The following is a 13,634-nucleotide window of genomic DNA, read 5'->3' on the forward strand; positions in this document are numbered from 1 at the left end:
GGGAAACTATTCAAAGTTGTCAATGCTATTATTATTTGTATGCCTTCAGATGGGGGGGGGGCGGGTAATACTCTTTCTGGAGCATTTGACTTATCTTCCTCTAAAGACCATTCAAATGAAAATGACATTCTTGATATTTATCCTTGGCTCTGACAGAATCTTCCATGTCAGAAATCAAGAACTCCAACTTTAGAAAGCAAGCAATATTTTCAGAGTTAAACAGGTCTCCCGAACAACATGTCTAATCAAATCTAACTCCCCAGAGGCCACGGCTCTCAGTTTTCATCTAGGATCCTAGCAGTTCCCCCACTTTGTACAGGCCCTCGAGAAGCTGACAAAAAAAAAATTTTAAAAAAAGGGCAAAGTTCTCCTCCCCTGGTGACACGCCATGATGGGCAGTTTCACATGGTAGTGCAGTGAAGAGGAACTGAAGCAAGAGACTGAGAAACAGGCACATCCGGCCACTTTTGACAGGTAATATGGAAAACTCCAGCACTGCCGGGGGGTTGCTGCCTTAACTCTGTGTTCTCAACAGGTTCTGTTGGTAGCCAAGAGGAAGGTGTGGACAGCAATGTGTAGAGACCACACTTTATACTTTTCAAAATACTACCCTCCCTCCAGTTATCCTCCTTTCCCACTTCTCACAACAGCAAGTGAAGTTCAAGAGCAAACCGAAGTTCACTGCTATTCGGCCTTAGGAAAGAGTCTAAGAAACTCGTTTCCCGACCCCTCACTTCTTTGCACTTTCCCACCACAACTTCACTCAAAGATCCTTCCAAATTCCTTCCAAAGGGCAGCTACTGGGTACGCCCTTTCCTTTGAGTCTTAATTCCTATTAGGGCTAAATAACCCCTCCTCCGAAAGTTCTCCTCGTTCTATAAACTATCAATTTCGCAGGGGTCTGTAGCAAATCCCATCCCACCTCGCAGTCCCGGTCAGGTGGGTGGGGCAAGGATAAAATGCAGCAACCCCGCTTTTTCCTGGGCAGTCTCTGCAGGTGCGCTCAGACCAAAGCGGACTTGGTGCTTTCATGCTGCAGCCTGGCTTAGTTTAAGTTCGGGAGAGGGTCCTCTGCGGGCGCACTTTTGAGGAACCGAGAAAAGCCATCGAATCCGGAACACGGCGCCTGGAACCAAGCGGGGCGCAGGCTCTGTGCCGATAGTCGTCCCCCGCAAAAGTGCTTTGAGGTCCCGTTCTGGCCCTTCCAGACCCAGGCCAGCAGAGTCACCCTCCCTTTGCAAGTCAATACAAAAAAATCCGCCACCCCTGCAGGGGAGCCGCTTCCTACCTTCTGCAAGGGCCCGCACAGCTGCCAAGACCTACCCTGAGATCCCTGAGGCTCTGGCGCCCATCCTCCCCCCTCACCTCCCACCCAACCCATCCCACTTCTCTCGCCACCCGCACCGCGCGACCCACCGGGAGATGGAAAGCTGCTCCCTGTGCGCGACGCGTTGGTCTTGGCTCGCGCGGGTCCAGCAGCGGAGCGAGAGCCCCGCGCTCCCCGGCTGTAGAGACAGCGGGAACGAGGAGCGGAGCCGGGGCTCCGCCACGCCCCTCCCCCAGCCCAGGGAATCGGGGCTTGCGAGGCAACCCCAGAAGCTCCCCGGGAGCGCGGCGCTGACTGCACGAGGAGATGCCGGGAAAGAGCTGGAAGGAACTTGGGCCCCCATCTCCCTCCCCTTCCCCTCGCTGCTGTATCCTCTGCCTCGTCCCTCCCCAGGGCCCTGGACGACGTGGGCAGGGGACAGCCGGAAGCAGCTGTGCTCCCCTCTTGTCGTCCTCCCTCCCAAAATCTCGCCCTGCCCTCGCTGGGGGCCCAGACGGGACCGCGCTTTCAGAGGTCGAAAAGAGCGGTATGTAGACGTGGAAGACATAAATTCCCAACCCAAAACGCCCCAAGCAGCAGTGTTTAGCATTTGGTACAATTGCCTGAAATGAATAATGATCCTCGTGAGTAATTTGGGTTAAAGTCTGCACCGACATCAATGGGCCCAGCAGGGAGCTAGGACTTACCCATTACGGAGCCGAGTGTTTTCAGACCTCAGCTGGCCCGGAGCCCCATTCCGAGGACTGCACTGTCAGTATTTGTCCACTGGCGGCGAAGGTTTGGAATCCCATCACAGCTGTGCCACGGAGAGCGTCCAGATCGGGTGGGTGCTGGGGAGAAGCTGCCAAACAATACAGAAAGTTTCACAAACAGAAACCGAAGCCCTTACTGTTAGTAAAGCTGAGCGCACGCCATCCGCCGCCCCCAGGGCGTTCAGCGCGCTGCAGAAGCGCCCTCGCCTGTCTTGGAGAAAGAATCTCCCAGTTACCTGCCCCGTGACAAGCGCAGGTGAGCCAGTCCTGGCTTGCTTAGAAGCGTCCCTTCAACTTGGTGAAAACACACCTTATCGCACTAACTATGGTTCCTTAGCTTTGTTCTTTGTCACTTTCACATGTGGAACCACATCACAAGTATTTGGGGGTAAATTTACCGGTGGAACACCACCCTCCCTGGCGTAACCTGGCGGGGAGTTTAAGGCGCAGCACTGCGTAGTTGCTGCTGGTTCGGATGAAGACAGCAGGAACCAATATCGCAAAGCCAGGTGAATAGTAACTGTCAATCACGCAGCTTCCGTTGAGAGCAGCTGTGTGTAGCTTAGACCTAAACGAACTCTGGACATTTGGGGTTCTGTCTCAGGAGTTCAGACTGACTGGGAAGGGCTTACATTAAACTAAATCAAAAGAAGTGGGTGTGGGATGTGTGCTAATATTTGTTAAGTATCTGCTATGTGCCAGGTACTTTTCCTAATTATCTTAGGCAATCCTATCAACATCTCTGAGAATAGCAAATCATTTATTCCTGTTTTGCAGAGGAGGAATCTATGGCTTAGAGAGGTTCAGTTACTTGCCCAAGGTCACACAACTAGTAAGTAGCAGAGTCAGGCTTTGAAAGCAGATGTATCTAACACCAAAGCAAGACACCTATCTCCACTAGCAAGACAGAGAATAATGAAATGAAGGGACCAAGTAAGAGCCTGTTTCAGGATATGAAAAAGAGAAGAGGAATCAAGAAGATGCCAAGAGAAAGAATCCTGTATAATAAAGAGGTAATATGCAAATTGAATGTCACACTCTGGCACAAGATGGCCACTCCCATGTGGTCACAAGATGGCTGGCAGGGGAGGGCAGTTGGGGGCAATTGGGCTGGCAGGGGAGCAGTTAGGCATCAATCAGGCTGGCAGGGGAGTGATTAGGGGGCAATCAGGCAGGCAGGCAAGCGAATGGTTGGGAGCCAGCAGTGCTGGATTGTGGGAGGGATGTCCGACTGCTGGTTTAGGCCTGATCCCTGTGGGACATCCCTCAAGGGGTCCCAACTTGGAGAGGGTGCAGGCTGGGCTGAGGGACATCCCCCCCCACCCCCCCGCCAGTGCACAAATATCATGCACCAGGCCTCTAGTCTTAAAATAAGAGCAAATGTCATGCAAAGTACATCACTGAGTCTACTAGCCAACCAACAACAACCTGTAGCAACATAGCAGACTGGACATAGTCCAATGCAAGAAAAGCATTCTTATAAGGAGACTAAGAGATTTTGGAGCATGACTGTAAGATCTAGTTAGTTCCCATTGAAGCCAATTTGAAACTATCTTAACCAAAAATGCCATAGTCTGGCCTGTGAACTATTTATTGTGTGTGGCATCCTATATATTTAAACATACACATAGAACATCTATCCACAGATATAGGAGGCTCGCATTCTGGAAAGGTAGCTCTAAAACTAAGGAAGTTCGAGGACAGACTTTTTCGAATTAGGAATACCCATGGGAAATCTGCTTTGTCTCCAGTGGGATCTGGAAGTAGAATTTCCCAAGTGCTAAATGCTGATGGACGGGCTTTCCAAGATTGTCAAGTTGATTGGTCAGTTCTGAGTAAGTTATTGGTAATTGCAAACCAAGCACCATGCAGGAAAAGCAGAGGCTGGTTTCATTTTATTTTTCATGAGGAAAGTCATCTTCCAGATCAGAGTACCCTCCAAAATTCAGGGCTTGAGTATCAGGAACAACTCACCACTTCATCCAGCCTGGCTCACACCCAGCACCCGTTCGTCATACACAAAGTTCCATTGTGGCCACGACAGCTTCTTAGGAGAGTAGAAGCTGCCCTCCCTCAGGCTTCACAAGAAGCAATTTGTGCCATAAGCAGATATGTGACCCTGTTTGGGGCCTCAACTGATGGAGTCAGCAAAGGGAAAATCAGTCTCTGTACAAAAGAGGACGGAACTGAGATGAGATAAACTGCATAACAAGCTACAAGAAGGAGCCTCTTGGCATCATTACCAAGCAGCTCTCCAGAGAAGGGAAGCCTAGACATGCCTCAGAGCGTGAAAGAACTAAGGGAAGCTGCATTTGGCTTGTCTCAGTTTCTTTTCCTCCTTCCTGTCAGTCTGAAACATCCGTTGTCCACAAAAGGACAAATTGAATTCCACTTACATGAGGAACCTAGAATAGGCAAATGCATAGAGACAGAAAATAGGATAGTTACCAAGGGCTGGGGGAGGGAAAATGAGAAGTTACTGGGTTTTTTGTTTTTTGTTTTTTGTTTTTTTAATATATATAATTTCAGAGAGGAAGGGAGAGGGAGAGGGAGAGGAAGAGGGAGAGAGAAACATCAATGATGAGAATCATGGATCTGCTGCTTCCTGCACACCCCCTACTGGGGATTGAGCCCACAACCCAGGCTTGTGGCCTGACCAAGAATTGAACTATGACCTCCTGGTTCATAGGTCAAGCCTCAAACACAGCCACACTGGACGAGTGGGAGTTATTGTTTTATGGGCACAGAGTGTCTGTTGCAATGAGAAAGTCCTGGGTGATATACTTAATGCCATTGAATTGTATGCTTAAAAAGGGTTAAAATAGTGAACTTGTTTATATATATATATTACTATAATAATATATATGCATTTTAATGATGTAATACTTCTTTGGAGTATAGGAAAGAAAAATTCTTTCCTTGAATATTAACAAATTTTGCCCTATTTTGCCTGCCTTTAGGGATGTATGAGCCCATTTTTGGGTTGGTGCACTCCCCCATTCACAAGGAAGAATAGTTCTGCCATTTTACTATTTGCTTCTGCTGGTGATAGGTAGTTTGCGGTGTATGAGGCATATTCAGAGATGCCATGCTCTGAAAGAGGCTCTTTACCTTGAAGAGATAAAGTTAACACAAAAGGATTGTGGACCTAGGCAAAAATACTGTTTACTTCCAACCATCTAGGAATGCCAGAGATACAACCCCATAGCTTCAGGTAAATGCTGATCCCAGGGTCAGCCTTTCCCATAGAGATGATAGGGCCAGGAGTATGTGCCTTTCGTCTGACAGATAAGTAAACCTTGTCCTTAGTTCTCCTCCTCTCATTACACAGTTCCCACATTTTCTCTTTGAAGATGTCTTTAGCTGGATTAGTAGAAATCAGAAGCTGCACCTGTTCTGTGGTCTATTTTCATGATCAGCAAGATGGCATACATACAAATTTGGGATCTTGCATGAGTGCAATGGTAAACAGTAATCTGATATTTGAATGAATAAGTTCAAATAGCAAGTTGTTTGTATTCTGTCTTGTCCTCTACATTGTGGACCTAGGAGGACCTTACTCATTTCTGAATTCCTTCCCCTACAACTCCCTGCCCCAGGACCTAACCCTGTACTTTACATGTTTCAGGTGTTTCATACAATTTTTAATTGCTCACATGGCTTTGGGGTGATTTGAATCCATCCTACAAAGAGGGAGACATTAAGATTATTACATGTTTGGAAACAGTTAATGTATACAAAGCTCAGTTTTTCTTTTTTTTTTTTAATTTTTTTTTTTTTGCTAAAAGTATTACAAAGGGTATTACATAAGTGCCCTTTTTATCCCCCCCACCCTTGACAAACCCCTGCCCTCCCTTACCCCCCAGTGTCTTATGTCCATTAGTTATGCTTATATAGATGCATACAAGTCCTTCGGTTGATCTCTTACTCCCCTCCCTCCTGTCCCCCAACCCTCCCTGTCCTTCCCACTGCAGTTTGACAATCAGTTTGAGGCAGCTCTGCCTCTGTATCTATTATTGTTCAAAAGTTTGTAATGGTCTTTATTATCCATGAATGAGTGAGATCATGTGGTGTTTTTCCTTCATTGACTGGCTTATTTCACTTAGCATAATGCTCTCCAGTTCCATCCATGCTGTTGCAAATGGTATGAGTTCCTTCTTTTTTACAGCAGCATAGTATTCCATAGTGTAGATGTACCACAGTTTTCTAATCCATTCATCTACTGATGGGCACTTAGGCTGTTTCCAGATCTTAGCTATGGTGAATTGTGCTGCTCAGTTTTTCAATCTAGCATTTAGTTTCATTACTGAAGATGGCACCTGGTGGGATAAAGGTGAGGGAGAGAGTATGAGTGAGTAAGAGGTGTATGTGGACGTGTGTGGTGTGTGTGTGAGTGAAGGACAGTTAGATTCTGCAGGAGTATCAGGGGCTGGCAGACCAGGCTCTCCTGGATAGGGAGTCCCTGCCACCGCTGTGGGTGCTCCCTGGGCTGCGGGACTTGGGAACAGAGCCCACGCCATCTTGAAGGGGAGAGTGGCCTCCTCTAGGAACCCATCATCACCACCACCCAGACTGGCTTGGACACTGCCTGGGACCCTGCAGCCACACCAGCCCAAGTTGTGCTGCCTCACCTCAGACCCCAGGATGTCCACCTCCAAGGGTGCATGGCCACCACAGCAGAAACTGAGACTTCCCCCTCCCCAGCTGCTGACCTCCAGACACCGCAGTCATGCCAATCCAGCGCACGGGGCCCTGAGCCATATGTTCTGGCAGGCATTTCCTGGGTGCCTCTGTGAGCTGCTGTAAGGAGCAAGTGTACCCAACCAAGGATGTGCAGCTCCCAAAGCAGAAACTGGGACTTCCCCCTCCCTATCAGCAGGCTTCTAGACACCACAGTGGCACTGCTCCAGCATGTGGGCCCTGCGAGCCCACATCCCCAGCAGATGGCTCCTGGGCCCCTCTGTGAGCTGCCACTGGGCACGTGCCTCTTCAGCCAAGGACGCATAGCTCCCTCAGCAGTATCCATGACATCCCCGCTTCTGGCTGCCTGTTCCTGGACACCTTGGTGAGTTACTGAGGACTCGTCTCCCTGAGCAAGGTCATGCTGTTTCAGCCACACACTCTGAGATTCCCATATCCCCAGCTGCTGGCTTCTGGACCCCCTCATGATTCGCAGAGGGATAGCACTCTGTCCAGAGTCCCACTGCCTCAACCGCAGACTATGAGACAGATGCCTCCCACCATCACGGGCTCCAGGACCCTCATAGTGAGTTGTAGAGTGACACTACCTTAGCAAGAGTCTCACAACACTGGCCACAGTCATAGTTCCTGAGCCTCAAGGCCCCAAGACCCATTCCTCCCAGGCCGTGAACTCTGGTATCTCATAGTGAGCACATACCAGTGAGACCTCAGGCAACCCTTTCCACAAGAGCTGGAACCATGATCAAATCCACAACAGCATGCACAACAAGGCTGGGGTGAGTCACATTGCCAGACAATCCATGGTGAGACTTTATCCACAAATAAGAAACTAACATTCAAGACTCAACTACATCAGCAGAACCCAAATAGCTCAAGTAGGGGGCTCCACTAGATTACCAAGCTCAGGAGATCTGAGAGACTGCACGACTGGGTCCCAAAAATCACCATCTACATAGGACCACCCCCTAAAAGAACCAGGGTAGCAAAGCAGTTGGATTTAAGACATAGAAACAAAACATTACAAAAAAACAAACAAACAAAAAAAACAATCCCCAAAGGAAAGAAAAAGAGACATCACCAGAAAAGGAATTAAATGAAGGCAAGTAACTTGTCAGAGAAAGAATTCAGAGTAATAGTTATAAGGATGCTCAAACCTCTGGATGACAAATACACACAACTCAATGAGAATTATAAAAAACTGAATGAGAATGTCATCAACATGAAAAGGAATCAAGAGGAAATGAAGAATGACATAGCTGCAATAAAGAACACAATGGAAGGCTTCAACAGTAGACTAGACGAAGCTGAGGACCACATCAGCGAGTTAGAAGACAAGGTAGAAAAACACCCAAGCAGAGCAGCAACTGGGAAAAAAAAAAACTTAAAAAGCAGGAGAGCCTAAGGGAGCTCTGGGACAACATGAAACGAAACAACATCTACATAATAGGGGTGCTAGAAGGGGAGGAAGCTAAGCAAGGAATAGAAAACCTGTTTGAAGAAATAATGACAGAAATCTTCCCTGATGTTGGGAAGAAAAAAGCCACACAAGTCCAAGAAGCACATAGAGTCCCAAACAAGATGAATCCAAAAAGACCCACATCAAGACACATCATAATTAAATTGGCAAACATCAATGACAAAGTAAGAATCTTAAAGGCTGCCAGAGAGAGACAGAAAGTTACCCACAGGGGATCTCCCATTAGACTATCCACTGATTTCTCAACAGAAACACATTAGGCCAGAAAGGAGTGGAATGAAATATATAAAGTGATGCAAAGCAAAGGACTGAATCCAATAATACTATACCCAGCAAGGCTATCATTCAAAATTGAAGGTGAAATCAGGAGCTTCACAGATAAAGTGTTCATTACAGTAATCTCAACGCAATTTTCATTTTTTTCTTTCACTCCTGCCTCATTTACCCTAAAACACACAATGGCTCACCAATTGCTCTTGGAACATTCTTCACATTTCCCTACCTTTATACCTTTATGCCATTGACTACATCTTATATCAGTCATGGCGAACCTATGACACATGACTGTCTTTTCTTCCCCCGTGGGTAACTCATTTTTTTGGTTGATTTTTCTTTGTTAAATGGCATTTAAATATCTAAAATAAATATCAAAAATATAAGTCTTTGTTTTACTATGGTTGCAAATATCAAAAAATTTCTATATGTGACACGGCACCAGAGTTAAGTTAGGGTTTTTTTTCAAAATGCTGACACGCTGAGCTCAAAAGGTTCGCCATCACTGTCTTATATACATTTTTTTTACATCTTCCCTGGTGCTTCAGCATTTCATGTCTACATTTCATTAGTTTTTGCAGTAGACTTCTAGCCCAGTTTAAACAATTTCCCCAGTCATTTCCACCTGGACTGCTTAGTAAGGAAAAGTTGAAACACCTAGATAAACTCCTGTGTGGCTAGTATGAAATTTCCTCTGCAACTCTGGTGCCAAAATATTGTCTTATTTTTCTCAATTTTTTTCAAAATCAAATTAAGTTGACCTGGTCTCCGTACTTGAATAAGTGACAAGAAAAAAAAAAATCTGTCATGTGTTGAAGGGCCTTCCCCGCTCCCCAGGTGTTTATATAACATCTGAGGAAATATTTCTGGTCTTTGTTCCATCATAGTCACTGCTGAGATTCTCATTTATGAAGTCTATTAATGTGGATAGTTCTATCGGTCTATGCCAAGTGTGGGTACAGGCATCCTTCACCCGGTTCTTATGTTCAGTCATTCAGCATCCAAATGCTGCCCTTTCAGAGAGTCTACCCCTTTCTCACAGACCCTCTTCACCCTTTCCATAAGAAAAAAATTCCTTTTTCTTAGCTCCTACTTGAAGAAAGTACTTTCCACTCTGATAACTTCTGCCTTTTTGCTTACAATGCCACAGAACTATAATTTAGTTAAATACAAAAATCTCAGCTCTGCCCTAGGGAACTCAAAGTCCTGCTAGCCCTCCTCAGGGAGGTGAGAGAAAAATGCTTTCATTTATTCAAATTTGTCTACAAAGCAATAAAAACAAAATAAATGAAATACTCAATAAATAATCAGCGACAAGATACAAATGAATTTGTCAATAAATTTTTTGCTACAATAAGTTAAAATTTTTTAATGCACCAATACAATGAATACCAACGGATACTGGTCTCCTGTCTCCATAGAAATTATATCACCAATAGGTCCAACCAACAGCTTTTTAAAAAAAATATATCTTATTGCTTATTTATTTTTTAAAATTAAATCTTTATTGTTCAGATTATTACAGTTGTTCCTCTTTTTTCCCCCCATAGCTCCCCTCCACCTGGTTCCCACCCCACCCTCCGCCCTCACCTACCCCCCCCCACTGTCCTCATCCATAGGTGCACGATTTTTGTCCAGTCTCTTCCCGAGTCCCCCACACCCCTTTCCCCCCCAAGAATAGTCAGTCCACTCCCTTTCTATGCCCCTGATTCTATTATAATCACCAGTTTATTCTGTTCATCAGATTATTTATTCACTTGATTTTTAGATTCACTTGTTGATAGATGTGTATTTGTTGTTCATAATTTGTATCTTTACCTTCTTCTTCTTCCTCTTCTTAAAGGATACCTTTCAGCATTTCATATAATACTGGTTTGGTGGTGATGAACTCTTTAGCTTTCCCTTATTTGTGAAGCTCTTTATCTGACCTTCAATTCTGAATGATAGCTTTGCTGGATAAAGTAATCTTGGTTGTAGGTTCTTGGCATTCATCACTTTGAATATTTCTTGCCACTCCCTTCTGGCCTGCAAAGTTTCTATTGAGAAATCAGCTGACCGTCGTATGGGTACTCCCTTGTAGGTAACTGACTGTCTTTCTCTTGCTGCTTTTAAGATTCTGTCTTTGTCTTTTGCTCTTGGCATTTTAATTATGATGTGTCTTGGTGTGATCCTCTTTGGATTCCTTTTGTTTGGGGTTCTCTGGGCTTCCTGGACTTGTAAGTCTATTTCTTTCACCAGGTAGGGGAAGTTCTCTGTCATTATTTCTTTAAATAGGTTTTCAATATCTTGCTCTCTCTCTTCTTCTGGCACCCCTATAATTCGGATGTTGGTATGCTTGAAGCTGTCCCAGAGGCTCCTTACACTATCTTCGTATTTTTGGATTCTTTTTTCATTTTGCTTTTCTGGTTGGGTGTTTTTTGCTTCTTCGTATTGCAAATCTTTGACTTGATTCTTGTGATCCTCTAGTCTGCTGTTAGAACTCTGCATAATATCCTTTATTTCAGTCAGTGTATGCTTAATTTCTAGTTGGTCCTTTTTCATACCGTTGATGGTCTCACTAGATTTCTTGAGGATCTCACTACATTTATCGGCAGTCTCACCCATCTTTTTGAGGGTCTTACTAAATTTGTCGGCGGTTTCTAGAAAGTTCTTGAAAAACCTTAAAAGTGTGGTTTTGAACTCTATATCCAGTCATTTGCTTTCCTCCATTTCTGTCATTTGTGACCGGTTTCTTTGTCTCCGCATTTTTTATGCTTCCCTGTGTTGGTAGAGTGACTTTGTGTGCTAGGTGTCCTATAGGGCCCAGTGGCTCAGCCTCCCCAATCACCTGAGGTGGACACTCTTGGTGCACCCCTTTGTGGGCTTTGTGCACAGTCTTGTTGTAGTCTTATTGTAGTTAAGCCTTGATTGTTGTAGTTATCACTTGGAGGAATTGACCTCCAGGCCAATTGGCTTTGAGAATCAACTGTGTCTATGGTGGGAGAACTTCTGTGCTGCAGACACCCTTATGAGGCAAGACTTGCTTCAGTAGGGCTTTGGTGCTCACTGAGTCTGCCCCCTGAGTGTGTCCCTTATGGATCTGAGGAGTTTTAATTGGATGGTCCCACTCTGACCACTGGGTACACTGGCTCTTGAATATAAGGAGGTGCTAATTTAGCCTGTGCCTGAGGCTACCCAGCAGGAGCTACGAAGAGATCTGCAGATTCCCCTTCCTTGTTTGGGGTTTGGAGGTGCCCAAATGAGGCCCAGCTGTGAAGCAATGCAAGCTGCTGTGGGGCCTTGGGCCTTCTCTTGGAAGTTCTGGGTCTGTCTGGCCCAGCTGAAGTTTGTTAGGTAATTTTCAGACTGCAAAGGGCCAGGGCATTCATATGCAAAAGCTTCTGCCGCAGCCTGGGTGAGGCGGGGTCTCAGGGAATCAATAGGGTGGAGCAAGCAGCTATGGCTGATCCTCAGCCCTGCCCTAAGGGGCCCGGCGTCTCAGTGTCCTGGTAATCGCTGCAAGCACCTTTGAGAGAAAGCCGCCCTCGAGTTCCAAGTTCTGCCCACTGCCAGACAGTCCAGTTTCTCCCTGTATGAGTCTGGGTCCCCAGAGACTCACCTAGAACTGGAGTTCAGAGCACTCAGGGGCTTGTGACTCCCTCCTAATTCAAAAAGACAGCAGCGTCCTCAGGTGCCAGCCCTTGCCGCGTGTGCCTGCCTCCGTACTTCTGCACTTCTGCAGCTCCTCTGAGTCTCAGTGTGCTTTTCTCTTTCCTTCTAGTTGTAGAATTTCCACTCAGCCAGCCTTCCTTTGGTTCTGGATGATGTCTGTTTTGTCTTTTAGTTGTATTTTTGAATTTGTTGTGGGAGGCAGCAATTTCTGGTGTTTACCTATACCGCCATCTTGGTTTCTCTCTTATTGATTTTTTACAGAGAGGAAGGGAGAGGGATAGAGAATTAGAAACATCAATGAAAAAGAAACACCGATCAGCGGCCTCCTGCACACCTCCTACTGGGGATGTGCCCGCAACCAATGTACATGCCCTTGACCAGAATCGAACCTGGGACTCTTCAGTCCACAGGCCAATGCTCTATCCACTGAGCCAAACCAGTTAAGGCCAGCTTTTCTCTCACTGACTCAATTCACCAGCCTTTACAGGCATTCAGCTTGATTTTATGCTCTGATTTCATGCTCTCCAAGATATCTTCTATTTAAAAATAGATTTTCTGTATCAATTTGCTTAAGGAAAAAGAAGGTGCTGACCAGCCAACAAGGACATTTCCACCTACTCTACTCCCCCAAAGTTATATTTTTCGTGGTAAAGAGTAATAAATTATTATACTTGCTTATATATTATATATTAATTTCCAGTAAGTTTGGTCAGAGTAAATCAGATTCTGTGATAGGGAGAATAATGAGTCCCCAAAGATGTCCACATCCTAATCCCCAGAACCTATAATTGTGTCATTACTGGCAATGGGGAATTTAGTTTGCAGATAGACTTAAGGTTGCTAATCAACTGACACTGAGATGAGATTCTCCCCAATGATCCACATGGACCCAGTGTGATCACAGGGGTTTTTATAAGTGAAAGAAGGAGACAGGAGAGTCAGTGATGCCATGTGAGTGATTCTAGCAGCCATCATCTCTAGCTTTGAAGATAAAAGGAGGCCATGAGCCAAAGAATGCAGGCACCTCTAGAAGTTGGAACAGATAAAGAATTAGATTCTTTCCTAGAGCCCCCAAAAGGAACACAGCCCTGCTGACACCTTGATTTTAGCCAGTGAGAGCCATTTCTGATTTATGACCTCCAGAACTATATAATAAATCTGTACTGCTTTAAGCCACCAAATTCATAGTAAGTAATATGAAACAGCAATAGGAAACCATCCTATATAATAAAGGGGTAATATGCAAATTAACCCTCATGCCCTCACAAAGATGGCTGCCTACAACCAGATTGGCAAGGGGGTTAGTAAGGGACAACCAAACGACTGAACAAGCAGGCTGCGTGGGGTGACCAGGTCAGCAGGTGTTAGTGGGGGATAACCAAATGACTGAACAAGCAGGCTGCGTGGGGTGACCAGGCCAGTGTGAGGGCTGTGAGGGGTGACCAGGCCAGCA

General features: G+C 45.7%; 1 protein-coding gene across 4 annotated transcripts in view; it reads right to left on the reverse strand.

Annotated features, from left to right (window-relative positions):
- Positions 1–2,163, reverse strand: part of RUBCNL (rubicon like autophagy enhancer) — a 79,883-nt gene extending 77,720 nt beyond the window's left edge. For all 4 annotated transcript variants that reach the window (XM_070407484.1, XM_070407486.1, XM_070407485.1 and 1 more), the window contains exon 1: positions 2,014–2,163. The gene's annotated coding sequence lies outside the window, so the exon portion shown is untranslated. The remainder of the gene's footprint in view (positions 1–2,013) is intronic.
- Between the last annotated feature and the right edge of the window lie 11,471 nt (positions 2,164–13,634).

The sequence above is a fragment of the Myotis yumanensis genome, unplaced genomic scaffold (assembly GCF_028538775.1).
Source record: "Myotis yumanensis isolate MYYU_CA2020_CCGP unplaced genomic scaffold, mMyoYum1.0.hap1 SCAF_3, whole genome shotgun sequence".
NCBI classification, from domain to species: domain Eukaryota; kingdom Metazoa; phylum Chordata; class Mammalia; order Chiroptera; family Vespertilionidae; genus Myotis; species Myotis yumanensis.